The sequence below is a fragment of the Magnolia sinica genome, chromosome 5 (genome assembly GCF_029962835.1).
Source record: "Magnolia sinica isolate HGM2019 chromosome 5, MsV1, whole genome shotgun sequence".
NCBI classification, from domain to species: Eukaryota; Viridiplantae; Streptophyta; class Magnoliopsida; order Magnoliales; family Magnoliaceae; genus Magnolia; species Magnolia sinica.
In genome coordinates this window covers 17,483,102-17,504,043 of record NC_080577.1, presented here as the reverse complement: position 1 = coordinate 17,504,043, position 20,942 = coordinate 17,483,102, and the positions used below count along the sequence as shown (strand labels likewise).

Here is a 20,942-nt window from a genome sequence, read left to right as displayed (position 1 = left end):
TGCGGGAAAGATAAAAACCATTGATACTCTGGCAGAGGGTGATGGATGATATGCGGGCACTTGGAAATTGCATACTTGGCATACGTTAATTCAAATTAAACCGTACAAATTATGTTCGTGGTTCAGATGTGTAATGGGTATTTATTGGACGGTTGAAAATGAAAATATCGGGTTTTCATATTTTCAAGAAACAAGTGTCAACGAATCAGCGGTTGAGATTATCTAGCCTATCTTATTTTGGGATTGCGACGAAGAGAATTGTATTAGACAATTTGGTCGGGTTAATTTGGGTTAGTAAATGACACGTGTATAAGTTATGAGTGCCTGCTTATCAAGCGTCATACCCTCCAGAGTATCGTAATTCTCACGTGGGGAAGGGTGGCCTCCTAAAGGGAACGGATTGGCTACTCCCCCTGCCATCAGCCCCGTGGCTAATGGTCGGTGCTCTGTGGTTCCCACCATGATGTATATGCTTCATCCATTCTGTTCATTCATTTTTACCGATCGTTTTAGGAATTGATACAAAAAATGATAAGAATATAAATCTCAGGTGGACCACACCATACGAAAACAATAGTGATTAGATATCCACCATTAAAATCCTCCTAAGGCCCACTGTACTGTTTATTTGACATCCAATATGTTGATTAGGTCATACAGACCCCAGATGAATGGATAAAAACAAAGATCAGCTTGATGCAAAACTTTTAATGCCCTCAAAATGTTTTTAATGGTCGATATTCGTTCAAAACTGTTTCCTGTAATGTGGTCCACTTGATATTGGAATATACCTCATTTTTCTCTCACGAAATACAATGATCTAGAAAAATAGATGGACAGCATGGATGAAAAATATACATCCTCCTGGGGCCCACAAAGTATTGGCCGGTGGGGTGAGTAGCAGTTAGCCAATGGCTGGTGGTCGGTGCTCTTTGGGCCCCACTATGATGTATGTGTTCCATCCATGCTATCTATCTATTTTTCTAGATCATTGTATGGTATTACAAAAGAAAAGAAAAAAAAAAGATAGATATATCCCAATCTCAAGTGGACCACATTACAGGAGACAGTGTTGAGTAAATGTCCGTCATTCAAAACTTTTTAGGTGCCATAAAAGTATTGGATCAAGCTGGTATTTGTTTTTTCCATTCATCTGGGTATTTATGACCTAATCAACAGATTGGATTTCAAATAAACAGTACAGTGGGCCTTAGGAGGATTTAAATGATGGATACCCATTCACTATTGTTTTCCTGTGGTATGGTCCATCTGAGATTTATATCCCTTAATTTTTGGGATATAGCCCTAAAATGATTTTTTAAAATGGATGAACGGAATGGATGAAATAAATACATTATCGTGGGGCCAATAGAGCACCGACCACCAGCCATTGGGCTGGTGCCGGGGGGAGTAGCCAATCCGTTTCCACCGGAGAGGGCCAAGCATCCACTGCGGTAGGGGTGGTTAGTTTACCAACGTCTCTACTAGTCCATGCTTTGTGGCCCTGTCATGATGTATATGTTTTATCCACGTTCATTTTTTCAACTCATTTTTAGCTCATACCCTAAAATGAGTTAAATCTAAATCTCAAGTGGACCACACCACACTATAGGAAAATAATTATGAATAAACGGCCACCATTAAAACTTCTCAGAGCCTGCTGTAATGTTTATTTGTCATCCAGCCTGTTGATTAATTTACATAAACCTGAATGAATGGATAACACAAGTATCATACTAATCCAAAACTTTGTGAGCCCTAGCAAGTTTTTAGTAGTAGTGGTTCACTTTAATTTTGAATCTTCCTTATTCTAAGGCACATATCTTTAAATGATCTGAAAATGGATCGATAAAGTAATAAAACACGTACATCATGTTGGGCTCACATAGCATTAACTAGTTGCAATTCCATGCTGGTAGGGTCAGTACTCGATCCAACGTCCCTATGTACTGATTGATTACTATCGCAGACCTGGCTAGAGATGGACAGTTATATTTTATCTGATTGGTCGTCCTATCATTTTAAGGGACGAGCCAACAAATAATAATTGAAAAAAAAAAAAAAAAAGAGGTTGATTGTACAGAACTTTCGCATAAGCTGATAATTATGTCTTATCTGGTATACCTTATGAGCAGGTTAGATGTTTATAAGGGTCTATGTATCTTTAGGAAGTTTTCAACGGATGGGAATTCAATCCGTGGTACAGTCCACTTTGAGCCTTTAATCTACCTATTTTTTGAAATCATGGCCTAAAATAATTTTTTGCATAATGGATGAACAGCATGAATAAAACATATACACTATGGTGGGGCCATGGATCCCTTGACAGGATCGTCCATCTCTAGATAGGTGCTGGTGGGGGTAGTACCAAACCCGCGCCAGCATCCGCTGTGAAAGGACTGATATGGGATCTATGTTGTAGACGGATAAAATTCTGCCACGCAGTTGGCGTCGGACCTCAGGAAAGGCAGGATCGTGGGATAAGAAAAGGATGGAGGAGCTAATTTCGGAGACTCTGAATATTATTCAGGAGGAGAAATACTTACTACGGCAGAGTGTGATGGATGATAAGCAGGCACGTAGAAATTACTTACTAATTGCATACGTAGAACCCGGTTAGTCAAATTAAACTGCCATAAATTATAGTAACCGTGTAGATTTTTTGTGAACCAAAAAAATTTCGGGTAGCTTTTTTTTTATCATCTGGATTGGTGGACGTTTCTTGGACGGTTAAAAATTTGTTAAAAAAATAATAATAAATAAATAAAAATCAACAGTCCTATTTCCACAAACGACTGTCCACGAATCAGAGGTTAGGATTATTCCACCAATCTGATCTTGGATTTGTGACTTGATGACAGTAGGATGCACACTCTAGTCGGTTTTATTTGAGTTAGTACACGTCACGTATACGATCTCTGAGTGCATGTGTATCAAGCGTCATACGCAACCTGAGTATCATATAACTCCTACGAAGGAGAAGATCCTGCCCCAATTCTATTCTCGTTGCAATAATAGGAATTATTTCAATACTTTGCTCGAGTATGAACATACTACGCATGCACCATCTCGCTATATGACAAACGTAGGCCCCATTCTAGACCGTCCAAATCACGAATCTTGATGATGGATAGCCGAAAACTCGCCACGTAGAGATTATCTGAACCACATGATTGGTGACAAAAATGGTATGCTTAACATGAAAATAATAAGAAATGTCACTATTGGGCAATCAGGACGTTAGTTGTAAGGGACGCGGATTGCGTCCTATACCTGCCGTCTCTATCCACGGATGGACACATTTGAGTAGGGTCCACCATCATGTATCTGTTATCTACGCCGTTCATCCATTTCTTCATATCATTTTAAGGTATGTGTACAAAAATGAGGTAGATCCAACCTCAAGTGGACCACAACACAGATGGCTCTTGTATTTAATGTAACTGAAGCTTACTATTTAGTGTGGTTCACTTGAGCGTTGGATCTATCTCATTTTTGGGCTCATATTTTAAAATGTCACGAGGAAAGAAATAGGCAGCGTGGATAAACAGATACATCTTGGTGTGCCTTACACAGATGTGCCCACTTGTGGTTAGAGAGAGGCATGGTAGCACGTAATCCACGTCCAATGGCAAGCAGGTGTGTACATCGAGTCTAACCGACTCTTCGAATCGGGTTGAATCGAGCTTTTTCAAGCCGAGTCGAGCTAGCTCGGTTCATGTTCACCTCCAGTGGTAAGGGCTGTTTTGGGGTGGATGTATGGTAATTGCTGTGTTTGAGAGAAGTATGTTTGATATGAATTGAATTCTAACTTCGATCAAGTGCAGCTAAAGTGATTTTTTTTATTCAGAGCTAAATTATTCACAAATTTATCTCTTTACTTTTCTTTTAAATATAGGCTGCCAAACACAATCAATGATTTTGGTTGCTAGATTGGCATATTTCAATAAGTTCATAAGCTGTCAAACATAACTTAATGATTCTAATTCACATAAATTCCATAAAAATCATAGATGCATATCAAATATAAGCCACCAAATGACTCAATATGTTACAATTGTTAGATTCATTTGAATTGAGCACTGAACCCCACCATTTGGACGGTTGTTATTAAGTTTTGCAAGGATTTCAATGCAAATATGTAGATTGATAATCTATTAGCGCGAGTTATTTAATGAACTGATAGCTTATGATGCTTGATACAAAAGTGCTCAAAGATTATACACGTTGCACATCTTGACATGCCTTAAGAAGAGTAGACTCCGGCCTACAGAGGTCCGTCATTTTCCATGCCTCCATGACATTCTTGTCATTATGAACATGTTGCCTACAGAGATTATATTGAAAACGTCCATTTCGTACTTATGATAGTGATGGACATGGGCAATAAATTGAAGAGTTTAGACAAATGTGACCCTTTAATTAGTGACGTGGAAATGAACACTAAAAAAAGCAAAATCCAATAACAACTCCTATGAAGAAAGAAATTGTTTATTTTTTTAGATGGTTTAGTTAGTTTAATATTTTAAAAAAAGGGTAAGTAGTCAATTTATATCTAAGTCCACACGAATGACATTTTTATGCCCTAAGATGCAAGTAATTCATTTTCTTAACACAAGTTTAATCGCCTAAACTGTGTTTATGTCACAACTGCTTAATAAATGTCTAATAATATAATAGTGATATAATGTGATAAATATTATATTTTATTTGAATTAGTTGAGATTGGGACCATAATTTAGAATATTCAATTTGAGTTACAATACTCCGTTTTTTGCATAAGCACTCACACACCCCAAACATGCCCATGTACTCACACCACAATGGGTGTTCAAACTCATAACCTTGTGTTGAAACTCTTATGAGTCTACCACTGAGCTATAGGGTCACGGGCCTAAGTGTCATCTACCATGTGCTACCATTGTGTTAGAGTTTATCATAACATGATTTGCTTTAGTTGCCTACTTATAATAATGTTTTAAAGTATGTTTCGACAAGAAATGAATGTGTTTTGATTGGAGAATCTTATTCAATAATAATAAAGAAAAGGAGGAGAACAATTATCATCGAATATTCTATTAATTTAAAGATTCGTTTACATTCTCGTATTTCTCTTGATTTCGATACTATATATATATATATATAATGAATGAAATGAAATTATATGGGATATTCTCATATAATGATTTTGGCAGCAATCCGGCTCGCAGTGCATTCATCTCTGTAGAAAATGAGTTGCGCGGATTAGAGAATCCTCCAGAATTTCATATCATTATTTTGATTCGTCCGTGAGGATGTCCTTGAAGGAGATAATCAAGTCGAACGAAATCAACAATAGTGTGCATATGCGACATATATGCCATTGTGTGCGTAACACTTCCATTGTGCGTCACGCGACAAGTTATTGTTGCACGGGACGACGCAACAGGACTTGCTCCTGCTTTCTCCTTCTACCACTTCCTCCACTTCTTTTTTCCCATGAAATATGTGGAAAAAAGAAACATTGGATTTCTGTAAAATCTTCTGAAGCTTCAGAGTTGCTAATGTCCCAAATTAGGAGAGGAGGGGTATTTATAGGCATTTGCACATGTGGATCCTCGAACAGTGTGCTAACTGTCCCATTGCAAGGGCATTCAGGCTGCTTATTGCGCGCCACGCAATGGATCACACTTCAACTCGCGCAACCACTCTGTTGCGCATGCACAACACATTTGTTGCTTGAAGTTTTACTCTTTCCCTCTTTCTTCCCCCTTTCTGTCTTGATCTTTATCCTTTCATAACTTCTTCTTTACTGATTTTTGTGCTCTAACAGATGCCCCCTTGATCCTCTGTTATTTTACATAAAAATAAATGGAGGATCAATTTTCACCCTATAAAGACATCCTCTCCTGATTCACTGCGCGGCACTAGAAATTTATAGCGATATCGGTCCGCGCAACGAATAATTGGATTCCTTGCAACAATTAATCGGGTCCTGGGTCCGATTTTCGTCTATAAATACTAACCCCTGGGCAATTTCAATAATTCCAATTTCTCTCCTGACCAGTGTATTGCGCGCACTATGTCTTCCGCACGACAACTTTTTCGTTCACGCAATTTGTTTACCCATGCAACAGATCTTACCTTTATGCAAACGTTCTAAGTATTGGAACTCCACTAAATTTTCTCTAGAATTCATCATAGCCAGAACTAAGAGGACTTATCGCCTTGTCCATGAAGATGTATCCTCTTCTCATCATCCTGAACTTTCAGTCCCGCCTTCTTCCTCACATATTCCTGAGTCTGCAGCTACACTTTCCTCGCAAGAAGATTGCCCTAAGAAGAGAGTGAGGGTTACGAGAAGACAACGGGTTTTCTTTAAAGAGCTTGTCCTCCCGGTTTATGATTTCTCAGACCATATAACTACTTTTGTCTACTCTGATCCGCAATATTATCATAGTCGGGGATATAAATAGACCTTCAAGGAAAGGCAGAGAAATCGACTGGGAAGAATGGTTGAAATCAACTGTGAACATCCGTACTAACCATATACACCCTCCCCTAGAAAAGACACTCTGCCTCCCTCCCTTTCAAAGAAAAAGCATCCCAAGACGAAGAATCAGGGGCTACAAGAGAAAACTAAAGAACATGAGAGGAATAAGCTTCAGAATTCTTAGAACATCGTGAAGGTCCAACAAGATGTGATTAAATTCAACAGTCCTTTCAAGGATGAGATGATCGTCATTCCATTGAATATTCGTCGTCATTTGCCTATCCTCTAAAGCGAGCCTACTGATCAAATAACTCGAAATCGATTAATGTATATAGCCAACTGGACGATGAAAGAGTCGTCGATCTTAGAAGGCACTTTGTCAGAGAAAGGTTCAAGACAAAAGATTGGCGATGTTCACTCTATGTGATTTCTTATCCCTTGTTACAACCCTCATACTCTATAACCCACGCACTTTTACGAAATAGTGCAGCAACGTTTCTGAGATAGAAGTCCCTTACAGGGGAATGAGGAGTTTCGCACTCATGGTTTCTTAGCCTTACGCACCTACTATACTAACTAGGCGAACGCTATAATGAAGAAACACTCTACAGTATTGACGAAAATTGGTCTGTATAGTGCCATCGAGGTTACTTTTGAATATTTACGTAAATACTTGATGATTTACAAGGGTTTCTTGAACTACAAGTGCTCGACCACCAATTCTTTTCATCTACCATTAGGCAAAGTCGGTATCACTTTGTGGGATTTGTATAGGATGGAAGGACTTCCTATGACTGATCACTTTTATGATAAATACGTACCGACTAATGAGGAGTTCACGCACTTCTCACCTTCCTAGAGACAGGCGTTGCTGTCGTGAATGACTATCGAGTTGTTCAGAGAGATGGCTAAATTTCTGGACATACAAAAAATTCTTCAGCTTGGGTGGCTTGCGCACTTTTCTAAGGGATTACAGTACATTATCTAACCTGCTCTTTTTTCCTTCTTGAGTATATGCAAATTTTCATCATTATTAACTTCATTATATTTTCGTCGCAACTTAAAAAATAGTCGGTATCAAGATATGGAAAAGATACGCCAGAAGATCAAAGGTCATCCTAAATACAGCTCCCACGGCGAGCTTACAGCTTTTCTTGCATATTGGCTCAATTTGATAGTACTCCCAAGTTTGAAATGGGCAGATGCAATCAGACCTACTATCTTTGTAGTTGCGGGAGGAATGATAGAAGGGCGAAAATATTCCTTGGTACCTCCAGTTCTCTGCTTGCTTTACAGGGCTTTTGGTGACATAGCAACTCACTGCAAGAGTCCAACAATAGGAGCAGGCTCCGCATACATGCCATGGAATTACTTTTCGGGCTAGCTTGGTGTGTATTTTCCATAGACATACAACGAGCCAGAGAAAGCCTATGTCAGCCCAGATCATCTTCCTCTATAGAATTATAAGAAGAAGTTGATGATTAAGAGGACCTACGAATGGGTCATTGACAATATTGAAATGACAGATGCTATCAATTTCTACTAATTCTCATTTCCCATATATGCCAAAGGCCATGATACTATAGATGATGATTCTCTTACACCCGACGAACGAGCATTCTTTATCTGGATCAGGCCAAGTAGTCTTCCCTTAAGAGAGGGAAACGAATTTTGGCGGGAACCATACTATCCTAGTAGATTCGCTCGTCAATTTGGTTTGACCAAACAGTGCCAGAAGACTGTGAAACGGTCGCACACATTATGAGAAGCTACGGCGTAGGCTCCTACAACTTGGCATTGATTTGGAAACAATTGTTAGTTGCACGCATCAACTCTCATTTTGTCATCCTCGGTCATGAGTGTTCCGCGCGTACTTCCTATTCTTGGATGCGATGGTGGACGCATCAATTCTTCCTCACTTGTCGGTGCATGTCTGTTGATTCTCCAGTATGGATACCTCCGCCAAAGCTAAGAAAACATAACCCATCGCAAGGAATTGGGTATTTTGTAGAGAGAGATCATGCTCTCGCTCCTGGTTAGGTTTGCACAAACTCCTTGAAGGAACCTATTTATCAAGTAAAACCAGTAAACACTCTTGAAGGATGGATTTCGCACAGAACTTTTTAGGACTTTATAAGGTCTCGTAGTGGACAAACTGCCAAAGAAGACACTACAGACTCAATATAAGTTTCCCAAACACCAGTCGCTGCCATTCATCCCCTCACACCAGTAGCAATAGAGAATATCAAACTTAGGGACGTATCTCTGACTACATTACCTCCGCTGCATTCTGCACGTCAAAGCTTCTCATCACTTGTAACTAGATCTCAGACACAGTCTAAATCTCCTTTAACGAGCCAGCATCAAGAAAATACTTCTCCCATTCCCCCTGTATAGAAAATTCTGTGTAGATTGATAAAGCAGGGCCCTCAAGGAAAGGCAAATAGGCAATGGTGGAAGAGTAAGAGTCAAATTCATCATCATCGGGAGATGAAGACCAGGAGTCTTTCCTTGACAATAGCTCTTCTACTGAAGATGGCTCTTCTTCAAGGCATTCATATGAGGAGAGAGAATTAGACATTGGCGAGGAGGGTAATATGCCTAATGAAGAAGTGCCACAAGATACAATTATTTCTTAAACGACAACAACGGAGGCTCCTATAGAAGAAGAGGAACATTTAGACTATGGAAAATACAATTGTTCACCAGGAGAAGAGGTATTCATATCATTTAGTGTTAATCATTCGCTTCTTTCATGCGAAGTATCCTCTGTTCCAGCCACTAGTGCTTCACCTGCCCCAGATGTTCCTCCAATCATTGTAGAGACCAATCGAGGTACAGTGGATTTACGCTCTTATGGGATGAAATCTACTAGAGCAGTTAGGACATCTCTTGCTCCCTTAGTTCATCCTAACACTGTTGGCGCAAAATAATTTTCCCACAAAACCCGCTGATATAACAACTCTTGTTACTGTTTATTCAAGCACTAGGACCAAGGCACCATCTTTTGCAGACATGATGACAATTACCCACGGTCCTTCATCTCTTCCAGCAAAAATAGGGTCTTCAACAATACCTACTTCGGCTACTCTTGTTCCGACTACAGGTATAATTTTTTACAAAATATTCCATATTGATATTGTATTTTTATATTTATACTTTTCATGCTTATCTTCTTTTCTTTGTTTCCAATCAATCCAACCTCAAGCAGTTATGCAAGTTCTAACTCGATCACTACTGTTTTAGACGTACTATCTCTGGAGAGAATTCCCCCTGTATGCATGTTCTAATCAAATGTGCTTTGTCAGTGGCTGATTGCATATTCAAGGATCTGGAACTATGGCCTATCTGGGACATTGCTTTGGAAGTTTTAGATGATGCTTCGAGGATGACTAATTGTCACGCCGCAATCTCGAAAACCGGGCTCACAAAATTCCCGATCGCCGAATCCGGCGCCGACAGCCTCCATAGAACCCCATTCTCGGCTCTTAGCGCCCATTCGCCAGGTTCCGATCCTGGGATGCTACAAGGAGGATTTTCAACATCAGTTTGAGTCGTAATAAGCATAACCAAAGGCATAACCCACAAACAAAAATAAAAAACTCCATCACATTTCACTATGATCAAAAACTTTACAAGTACAATGAGCATAAAGGAAAATACAATGAAGATGAACAAAAACTCCAAAATGATCTGTCACGCGCCCAAGCCTCAGCGCTGCTGCGATCCAACGTCACCTGCATGCAACGGTCGTGCATAAGCTTATAGAAAGCTTAGAGGGTGGTGAAAGTGTATGCTCAGGGTGGTAATGCAATTATACAGTATCAGAGTAATGCGGAATATGCTGATGAATGCCAAGAATACCATTAGCCGTACCAAGGCCATGCGGTGCAAAGAATGATGTCGGCCATACCAAGGCCATGCAATGCGTAATGCAACTCAAGCATACAAATCCTCATCTAAGTACACATATTGATACAACTCAAAATCTGAAATATCACTGGGGTCTAGTACACTCCAAGCCAGATTGTCGCCCCATCGCGCGCAATAAGGTGAGTAGAAAAGACCTCACTATCCACCTGCCAATATCGGGCTCGGCTCGTTAATAGCGGACCCATTTCTCGAGCTGGTCAGACTCAACCTAGCATTGCCCCCTACTCTTAGGCAGGTAAGGCCGCACCCCCTTCCAACCGACCATGACACAGTGGAAAGCGCAACCGTCTGGTAATCAGCACTCGGCGCTCATGCACCTGCTCGGTCTAGACGTTGGAGCAACCTCTTAGTACCATAAGGGTTTAAGGACTTTCACCAAGGGATATCTATAGCACCCCATGTAGAACGAGATTTTTGATATCCAATCCTGTCAACCACGATACGCCTGTGGAGGCTACGGCCCTGATGTCGCTAGGGCGTACAGTAATCATATCACACAATGCGAATGCATGAATCACACTATCCAGTCATGCAGCAATCCTGCGCGTATCATGCAATCATATAGGGCAACACCCCCCTATCTGGGAGCCCCTAAACAATCTGCCCAAAGGCATATACTAGATCAGTCACTTCTCATACCTAGCATACATATGATGCGTATGAGCATGAGTTATGGAGCTATACTATACATGTTATAAAGTAATGTACTATCCTTACAACGCAGATGGCCTAAACGGCCTACACACAATGAGTACAGGCCTATCAATGGGCCCTAGGGAGAATCATAATGTGGACATTTAACCAACATTTAAACATGCAATGTGGACGTCAAACCAACATTGCTCCCAAGGCACGACTGTCATAAACATCATTACATAAACCATGTTGGGATCACACATTGCAATGGACCTTAGGTACATCCCATTGGGCCTTAAATACATCAAATGGGCCAAATCACATGGGCCTTATATTCATTAAGTGGGCCGCACCAATGGGCCTTATGTACATTGCAATGGGCTATAACCCATGGGCCTTAGAGTGCATCAAATGGGCCTCAACCCATAAGCCCCAATACATCTTAATGGGCCTTAACCCATGGGCCCCTAATACATTAAATGGGCCTCAACCCATGGGCCCTACATATATATCAAAAGTGGGCCTCAACCATGGGCCACAAGTAAACTGAGATGGGCCTCCCACCACCTGTATATTATATATAATAAAATATATAATATATATACATAGTACATACAATATTATATATAATATAATATTATATATATATAAATATATATACACACACACGCACACACTCACACACGCACGCACACAACACCCCCACCGTCCCTAGACGGTGGGGATATGACACAAACATCACAGCGAGCTCCACCGTCCGCCTGGACGGTGGCAATAAAACCCATATATCACTGTGGGCTCCATGTGGGGCCCACCGTAATGTTTGCTTTCCATCCAACCCGTTGATAAGGTCAAGTAGACCTAGATAAAGGGTGAAAACAAATTTCACCTTGATCTAAAACTTCTGTGGACCCAAAAAAAAAGTTTCAAAGGTAGAAGTTCAATCCCACTGTTTCGTACGGTGTGGGCCACCAGAGTGCTGTATGGGGCTAAAATTTGGAGGGGGCCCACTGCTGGGAATGGCCTACCTCCTGAACGGATTGGATGGAAAATAAACATCAAGGTGGGGCCCACTGCTAGAGCCGTGGGTGGCTGCCCGTCCGCCTGGACGCTGGTGCGCAGGCAGCGACCTGCTGCTTTTCTGACACAGCAACGTCGGCTGCTGCGTTAGCATTTTATTATTTTTTTTATTTATGTAATTTTGTGGTTTTTGTAGGTGGGGTCCACATCCAGAGAATCCACTCCATCCAATGGCCCTCTGATGTTTTATTTAAACCAACACGATTTAAATGATTTTTAAACTCGCAAGTATACGAATCAGATGCAGATACGGTACGTATTACGAGATCGTTCCCACGAGGACTGGTCGTCACAATTCAAATCTATGATTCTCCTTAACTAATCCAACAAATAATGGAATGAATTACTAAGCACAACTTTATGAAAAACAATTAATTAAGAACAGGGAAGAAAATTCAATCAGAGAGAGAGCACTAGGACTTTCGAATCCACCCCTAATTATCCTAACCCTTGTTTTGTCTGTTGATTCACCTTGATCTAGATTGATACCACTTATACAGAGAAAGCACAATCTGTGTCCTTAATCGGGCATACAAACTGTCTAATTCCTTTAAGCAATGCCATGAATGACATATCCCATATCCTTGGTCGGGTACATGGAATGTACATTCATTAAAGCACCCTGTTTCTTCCTCTATAGGAAACTTGTTCTTGATCCGACATAAGCACCTATAATAAGCATCCAAACAACATCCATATATATACTTTAATCAAGTTCATAGATGGAGAAGTATAGAATTTAAACCCATAAAGCCCACTTAGAGAAAGAAACAAATTAATTGAAATTCAAAGTAAATCAACCAATACAAGAGCTGATCAAATTAAGGGCTTCATCTCAGCAGATGAGAGATTAGTGACCCATAAAATCCATAAAAAATATTAAATAAAATTCATAAAAAAACATCAAACCAAACAATCTCTCTCTCTCTTCTTTCTTCTCTTTCTTCTCTTTCTTCTCTCCCTTGCTCCAGATCTGGAATCCCCTGGTTCTGAATGCCTTTCCCACGTCCAAAACTCCCCTTTTATAGCTGCTGGATGGCTGGGGTCGGTGGCAGAGTCGTAGAAGGACTCGAAGTGTAATTTTTCGCAGCCGTGATCGGTGGGCCCCACAGAGGCATTTTCTGGAAAATCTACCCCGTCCATTGGATTCAAGACGAAATTTCAGTCAAGAATAGGTGGTTTTGAAGGTCCATTAGTGCGGCCCAGAGAAGAAAATACAAAAAGATAAGTTTTGAACGTCCCGGGGCAGTCTACTTTTGGCCTCTGCACCGCACACGTGTGTACGCATGGGCGAGGAATATCAACATGGTTTTGAAGCTCTCGACGCCCTCTACACGATGGACGGATCAGATCTTCCATCTGATCGAAGATGGTGGGCCACAACCGCCCGGAAGTCAGCTCTTCGCGGACGTGCGTAAGCCTTCGCACGTCCGGCGCTGTGATGCTCGGTGGGCCCCACATAAGCATTTTCGGAGAAATCCACCCCGTCCATTGGATAGAGGACGAGATTTCGTTCAAATATGGATGGTTTTGAATTTGCGTGGACGCAGCCCAGAGAAGAAATCAGAACAAAATCAGTTTTGAACGTCACAAGACAGCCTGTTTGTGGTCTCTGTATCACGCACGTGTGCACGCATGGGCACAAGATGAAAACATGGTTTTGTAGTTGTCAAAGCCCTCTACACGATGGACGGCTTGGATCAACCGTACGTACTACCGGTGGGGCCCACAGCGGTCCGTAAAAACGGACTTCCGTCCGTTACGCGCGCTGGAAACGGAATTTTCCATTTTTGAAAAGGAAAGTCGGGTCAGCGCTGCTGACCGACTTAGGTGCATTCGGTGCTCCGATAGTGCACATGTGCACTATGTACATACATTATACATATGGGTCCACTGTGATGATTTCGAGAAATCCAATCCATCCATCCTATTGCTCATCTTCTTTAAACCGTCAGGACCAAAATTGATGTATATCCAGATATCCAGCGGACCCCACTTAATGAATTAAGGGGCTGATCTGGCCGTTAGACCATTTCCTGAGATTATCAATGGCTGAAATTTAATATGTACGGTTAATTTACGGCCCTCATCCCATGTATGAAGTTTCGAACTGATTGGATAGCGGGAACCATGTGATCTTGCATTCTGGACCCTTTTCGGGCCCCTTTGGCTTGCTTTCCTCAGATCTCAGGCGTGTAAAATCTTCATTATTGGTTCTCTGGAGTCCATCCCGTGCTCTGGAGACTTTGGATCATGAAATCCATGCCTTTAACATTAATTTTCAATTAACGCTCCTGACTTCATCCTGTAACAAAAATACAATTAAAATACTCCATTAAGCATTATCATATACGTAAAATCTGGTAATTACCAAAAACTTGATGTTTTGTTTAAACCAACCACAACCCCCAACCAGCATTTTGCTAGTCCCGAGCAAAGTTTGCGAAAAATAACTTTAGAAATAAAAGATGATTCCTGTAACTCAAGTAACTTGTGAACAGACAGCTGAGATGTGAAAATTCTAAGATTCATGAATGGTAAGTAGAATTTTCTCCTGAAATCAAGCTCACAGTAAACTTCATAATCAAGTTCAACATATTAATCCATTAATTAGAACATTTCTGAACATCGAGCTCCATGAATGTAAAGTGTAATCTCGACTTACAAACATTAAGAGATCCAATTGTCAACCTCATGATATCATTGGTAATTCGTGACAACCAAGCTTGAAACCAACACTTATCTCATAGATTTATTTTTAATTTTACCAACCTTTGATTTTCTTTATGAGCAGTAACGTAAATGATTGGAATCAAATTCTTACCTATAGGGAGCAAACCTATGGCGAAAACTCGTCGCCTCATTTTTTATAAGTCAACTATGGAGAATCAAATCTATACCTATAGGGAGCAAACCTATGGTGAAGATTATGTGACTTAGCCTTTTAATTCTTCTTTTTACCAAGTTAATCATTCAATTATCGAACCGAAAGCTTAATGTGTAAGCGAGATGTGATATGTGAAATCATGACTCAATCAATGTTCACAACGTCTAATCATGGATTAACAAATCAAAATGGACTGTGAAATCAAGCAGATGGCCGAATCCAAGAGTCATTAGTTACCAACATCATGTAGCTTATAATGGTAAAATCACAACTATCCTTCAAAATCACTTTGAATTCAATAGAAATTCAGAAAAAATTTAAAATTTTCACAAATTTTGCTCAAGACCAAGAAAATACTGATTAGGTTACCTAATCTCCCACCCCCAACCTAAAATCTACATTGTCCTCAATGTAAAAGAAATAATCATACGATGCACATGGGACAACGAATAATAAAAGAGAAATGAGGGAAAGATAGTACCTGGACGGAGAATCAAGAGGCTTCCCAAAATTATCAATGTAAGAGCAAGTTAGGGCAAGAGAGAAATTAATAGAAGCGAAAATAACAAAAAGAAAAAGAAGATCCTACCTATACCACTTTCGCAGGTGCTCTCGATTGCATTTAGCACATGCAACAAGCCTTTAAACCCCTAGGTTACCCCTAGTGGACGAGTTGTAGTCTCGTGAGGGTTTGCGGCAATGCTACCCACAAACATAGAACTAATGAATGAGAAAAGTGAAATGGAATGAAAATTTGGGTTGCGTCCTAGGAGCGCTAAGTTTAACGTCTTCAACTAGACAAGAATGGACCATGAATTAATCAATCTTGATAACCTGGGTCCGCCAAATAAATTTCCTCAACCTCTTTGTTCACCAAATCATAGACAAGTGATGTGAGTTCCCATGAACTGTGCTATCTGAAATAAGGCAACTGACACTGTCGTCAAATAATTTAAGGACTTCGGCTCGAACGACTTCTTCTATGTTAGGATCACGCTTCCTTTGCATGTTATGCGACATTTCCACAACAGCATGATCCATACATATCGTGGGGCATACTCCCTGTATTTCCACTATCTTCCGTTCAATTCCTGCCTTATATGCTCTAAGAACATTAAGCAGCCTGCTCGCCTTTGTCTTCTCAGAGTCGGAAGCTATGCTGTCAAGAAGGGTCTCAGAGGGATGGAGAGGTTCCACTTTCGCTCTCCATTTTTCGTCTCCAATATAGGAGTAGAGTCGAGCAATGCATTGACTTCATGGATGGGACTATCAATGTCAAAATCCATGCCCGATTGTGCTAAGCAGGTCTCAAGAGGATCTTCAAAAGATGTACGGAAGGAGTCCCGCACAAGGCTCTCGATCATGTCCACTTCAAATATGTCATCCAAATCTGAGGGTTGTTGTCCTGCATTGAAAACATTGAGTTTAATATTCATGTTACCAAAGGACAATTTCATAACTCCATTCCTGCAATTGATAATAGCATTAGATGTGGCCAAAAATGGACGACCCAAAATGACTGGAATCTAACTATGAAGATTCTGGACAGGCCGAGTATCTATAACTATGAAATCCACTGGAAAATAAAATTTATCAACCTGGATTAACACATCTTCAATAACACCCCGGGCACCTTGACAGATCTATCGGCTAGTTGTAATGTTACCTTAGTCGGTTTCAACTCACCAAGTCCTAGATGCTCATAAACCGAATATGGTAACAAATTGACACTCGCCCCTAAATCAAGTAATGCCTTCCCGATCTTATGATCTCCTATGCCGCAAGAACTGGTGGGAGCTCCTGGATCCCTAAATTTAGGAGGGGTGTTATGTTGAATCATGGAGCTGAGCGCTCTGCAAGGAAGACTTTCTTATGAACATTTTGCTTACGCTTTTGAGTGCATATATCTTTAAGAAACTTAGCGTAAGCAAGGACTTGCTTGATAGCGTCAAGCAACGGGATGTTGACTTGCACTTTTTGAAACACATCCAAGATTTCATCAAAGTTATTTCTTTTCTTTATTGGTGCCAGGACGTTGAGGAAAGGGTGCTTTGGGCACATAAGGTGGCACATTAGTGGCTCTTGGAGAGTCGAGAGCTTTTGGACTTTGGATGCATTGGTATGGCTCTCTGCTTCATCTTGATCTTCTCTTTTAGAATTTGATTCATCCCCAGGCATCTCTATTCTGTTATCAATCTGCTTGCCTGACCTAAGGGTAGTGATCGATTTGGCCTGCTCATGATATTGCCCTTGGTTGGAATTAGAGTCAATCTCATACTGTCCCTTTGGATTAGCCTCAGGTTGGCTAGGGAACTTGCCCTTCTCTCTCTCACTCAATGTGGCAGCTAGTTCCCAGTTGTACTTCCAGCTTGGCAATGGATTGTGCATTTGCATGTAAGCTTTGCTGGTTGGCCAGTAAGGTTTGTTGGGTGTCTTTTTGGAATTGGAGAGAACTCTGCATGAAAAGATGGAGTGTATCCTCAAGAGATGGTTTCCTTGATTGTGTAGGTAGTTGTTGATATTGTGGAAACTGTTGAGGTTGTTGATTGCCAACTTGGGAGTAAGGTTGCATAGGAGGATTTCCAGATGGTCCTCCTTGTTGTGGTCCTTTTGCCCAAGAGAAATTTGGATGTCTAGCCCACCCTGGATTATAGGTGTTTGAGTAAGGATCATTCCCAGATTTTTGAAAAGTGTTCATAGCATGAACTTGTTCAGAGAGAAGTTCTGGGAATGCTGCACCAGATGGACAAGACTGCATAGGATGGGCAGGACTAGAACATGTGGCATATGCCTCGACTTGAGCTGTTTGTGGTGGTCCACTATTTAATACCAGAGCATCAACTTTCTTTGTCAGGTTATCAAGCTTGGCGCTCAGCTGGCATGACTCCTATCTCATATATACCACCTCTCTTTTGTGGTTGGGGACTTTTGTCACCTCTATTTGAATCAACCCATTGCAGGGAATTTTCGCACAAGGTTTCAAAGAAGATCCACGCTTCGACATCACTTTTGGTCATGAATGACCCTCCACTGGTGGCATCAACCATGCGACGGTTCTGTGGTGTCAGACCGTCATATAAGTATTGAACTTGTTGCCACTTCTCAAAACCATGGTGAGGACATTTAAGAAGCAAGTCCTTCCATCTTTCCCAACATTCATGAAAGTGCTCGCCCTCTTTTTGTGTGAAGTTAGTAATTTCTCTACGGAGGGCATTGGTTTTGTGAACGGGGAAGAACTTGTTTAAGAACTTCTTAGACAGTTGGTCCCATGTAGTGATAGATCCAACTTCTAGAGAATTCAACCATGCTTTCGCCTTATCCTTCAAAGAAAAAGGAAACAGGCGTAGGCGGATCGAATCGTCTGAGAAGTTTTGAAACTTAAAAGTGGAGCAAATGTTTAAGAATTCTTTCACATGATGATATGGGTCCTCCTTGTCCAATCCATAAAAGGATGGCAACAATTGTATGACTCCAGGTTTAAGTTCAAAGTGTGCTGCCGTAGTGGTTGGCAACACTATGCATGAAGGCGCATTAAATTGGACAGGAGCTGAATAATCTTTGAGAGCTTTAACTTCAGTCTCATTCGCCATTTCAACAGGATTATTTCTAAATCTTTCACGAATTGTTCTTTCAATCTCAGGATCAAACGGTGCTAGTTCTATATTCAGAGATCTACGTCCTAACATAAACTATGTTATTGCAATAAGAAAGAAAACTAAACTAAGATGCAACCTAAAATGAATAAAACTAAAGGAAAAAGTTATGAATTCCTAAAACAAGAGAAAGCTATACAAACGAGAATTGGAAAGAAGAACCCGAGAAAAGGAGATGATGAATGTCTGAAGATTTGAGAGCTCCTCCTTTTGAAGACAATGTTATTTAGCAGCTTCCTTCCTTAATTCCTGTAAACAAAAAGAAAACAAAAATAAATTAAATTTACTAAAATAATGCTAAAAATAAAAAAATAAAAAAAAATCCTAAGCAACGGTTAATTTCTAAAAAAGAAAGTTTGTAATCTTAGAAATAAAAGCTAAGTTAGTTTCTAAAAAAGGAAAATTTCTAAAAAATAGGAAATTAGAAAATAAGAGAGAATCTTTCTAAAAAAATAAAACCTAAAGACTCTTCTAAAAATAATAAAACCTAAACTAGAAAATAGAAAGTTACTTGAAAGAAGAATCAGAATCTAGAATTAGAAAATAGGGAATTTCTAAAAATAAAAAAATAAAAATAAAAAAATTAAAAAAATAGCCTAGAAATAGAAACTTTCTAAAAAAAATAAAACCTTAATTCTAAAAATAGAATTTTAAAAATAGAAATTAGAAAAAAATAGAAAATTTGGAAAGAGATTACCAAATTAGTAGTTTATGTAAGGTCCCTACAAAACAGGATATAGGTTAGTTTCAAAAAATTTAACCTAGAGTTAGTAAAAAACCTAAGACTATGAATTATGATAAGAGAGAATCCTAAATCCAATTAGAACAAAAAAGTCCCCGCGGCGCCAAAAACTTGATGTTTTATTTAAACCAACACGATTTAAATGATTTTTAAACTCGCAAGTATACGAATCAGATGTAGATACGGTACGTATTACGAGATCGTTCCCACGAGGACCGGTCGTCACAATTCAAATCTATGATTCTCCTTAACTAATCCAACAAATAATGGAATGAATTACTAAGCACAACTTTATGAAAAACAATTAATTAAGAACAGGGAAGAAAATCAATCCGAGAGAGAGCACTAGGACTTTCGAATCCACCCCTAATTATCCTAACCCTTGTTTTGTCTCTGTTGATTCACCTTGATCTAGATTGATACCACTTATACAGAGAAAGCACAATCTGTGTCCTTAATCGGGCATACAAACTGCCTAATTCCTTTAAGCAATGCCATGAATGACATATCCCATATCCTTGGTCGGGTACATGGAATGTACATTCATTAAAGCACCTGTTTCTTCCTCTATAGGAAACTTGTTCTTGATCCGACATAAGCACCTATAATAAGCATCCAAACAACATCCATATATATACTTTAATCAAGTTCATAGATGGAGAAGTATAGAATTTAAACCCATAAAGCCCACTTAGAGAAAGAAACAAATTAATTGAAATTCAAAGTAAATCAACCAATACAAGAGCTGATCAAATTAAGGGCTTCATCTCAGCCCTAGCTGAGAGATTAGTGACCCATAAAATCCATAAAAAATATTAAATAAAATTCATAAAAAAACATCAAACCAAACAATCTCTCTCTCTCTTCTTTCTTCTCTTTCTTCTCTCCCTTGCTCCAGATCTGGAATCCCCTGGTTCTGAATGCCTTTCCCACGTCCAAAACTCCCCTTTTATAGCTGCTGGATGGCTGGGGTCGGTGGCAGAGTCGTAGAAGGACTCGAAGTGCAATTTTTCGCAGCCGTGATCGGTGGGCCCCACAGAGGCATTTTCTGAAAAATCTACCCCGTCCATTGGATTCAGGACGAAATTTCAGTCAAGAATAGGTGGTTTTGAAGGTCCATTAGTGCGGCCCAGAGAAGAAAATACAAAAAGATCAGTTTTGAACGTCCCGGGGCAGTCTACTTTTGGCCTCTGCACCGCACACGTGTGTACGCATGGGCACAAGATGAAAACATGGTTTTGTAGTTGTCAAAGCCCTCTACACGATGGACGGCTTGGATCAACCGTACGTGCTACCGGGAGCGGTCCGTAAAAACGGACTTCCGTCCGTTACGCGCGCTGGAAACGGAATTTTCCGTTTTTGAAAAGGAAAGTCGGGTCAGCGCTGCTGACCGACTTAGGTGCATTCGGTGCTCCGATAGTGCACATGTGCACTATGTACATACATTATACATATGGGTCCACTGTGATGATTTCGAGAAATCCAATCCGTCCATCCTATTGCTCATCTTCTTTAAACCGTCAGGACCAAAATTGATGT

General features: G+C 40.2%; 1 non-coding gene across 1 annotated transcript; it reads left to right on the top strand.

The window, feature by feature from the left end:
• Positions 1-18,113: 18,113 nt before the first annotated feature.
• Positions 18,114-18,220, top strand: LOC131247460 (small nucleolar RNA R71). The gene has a single exon (XR_009171755.1). It is a non-coding gene; the product is annotated as a small nucleolar RNA R71 (small nucleolar RNA).
• The last annotated feature ends 2,722 nt before the right edge of the window (positions 18,221-20,942 follow it).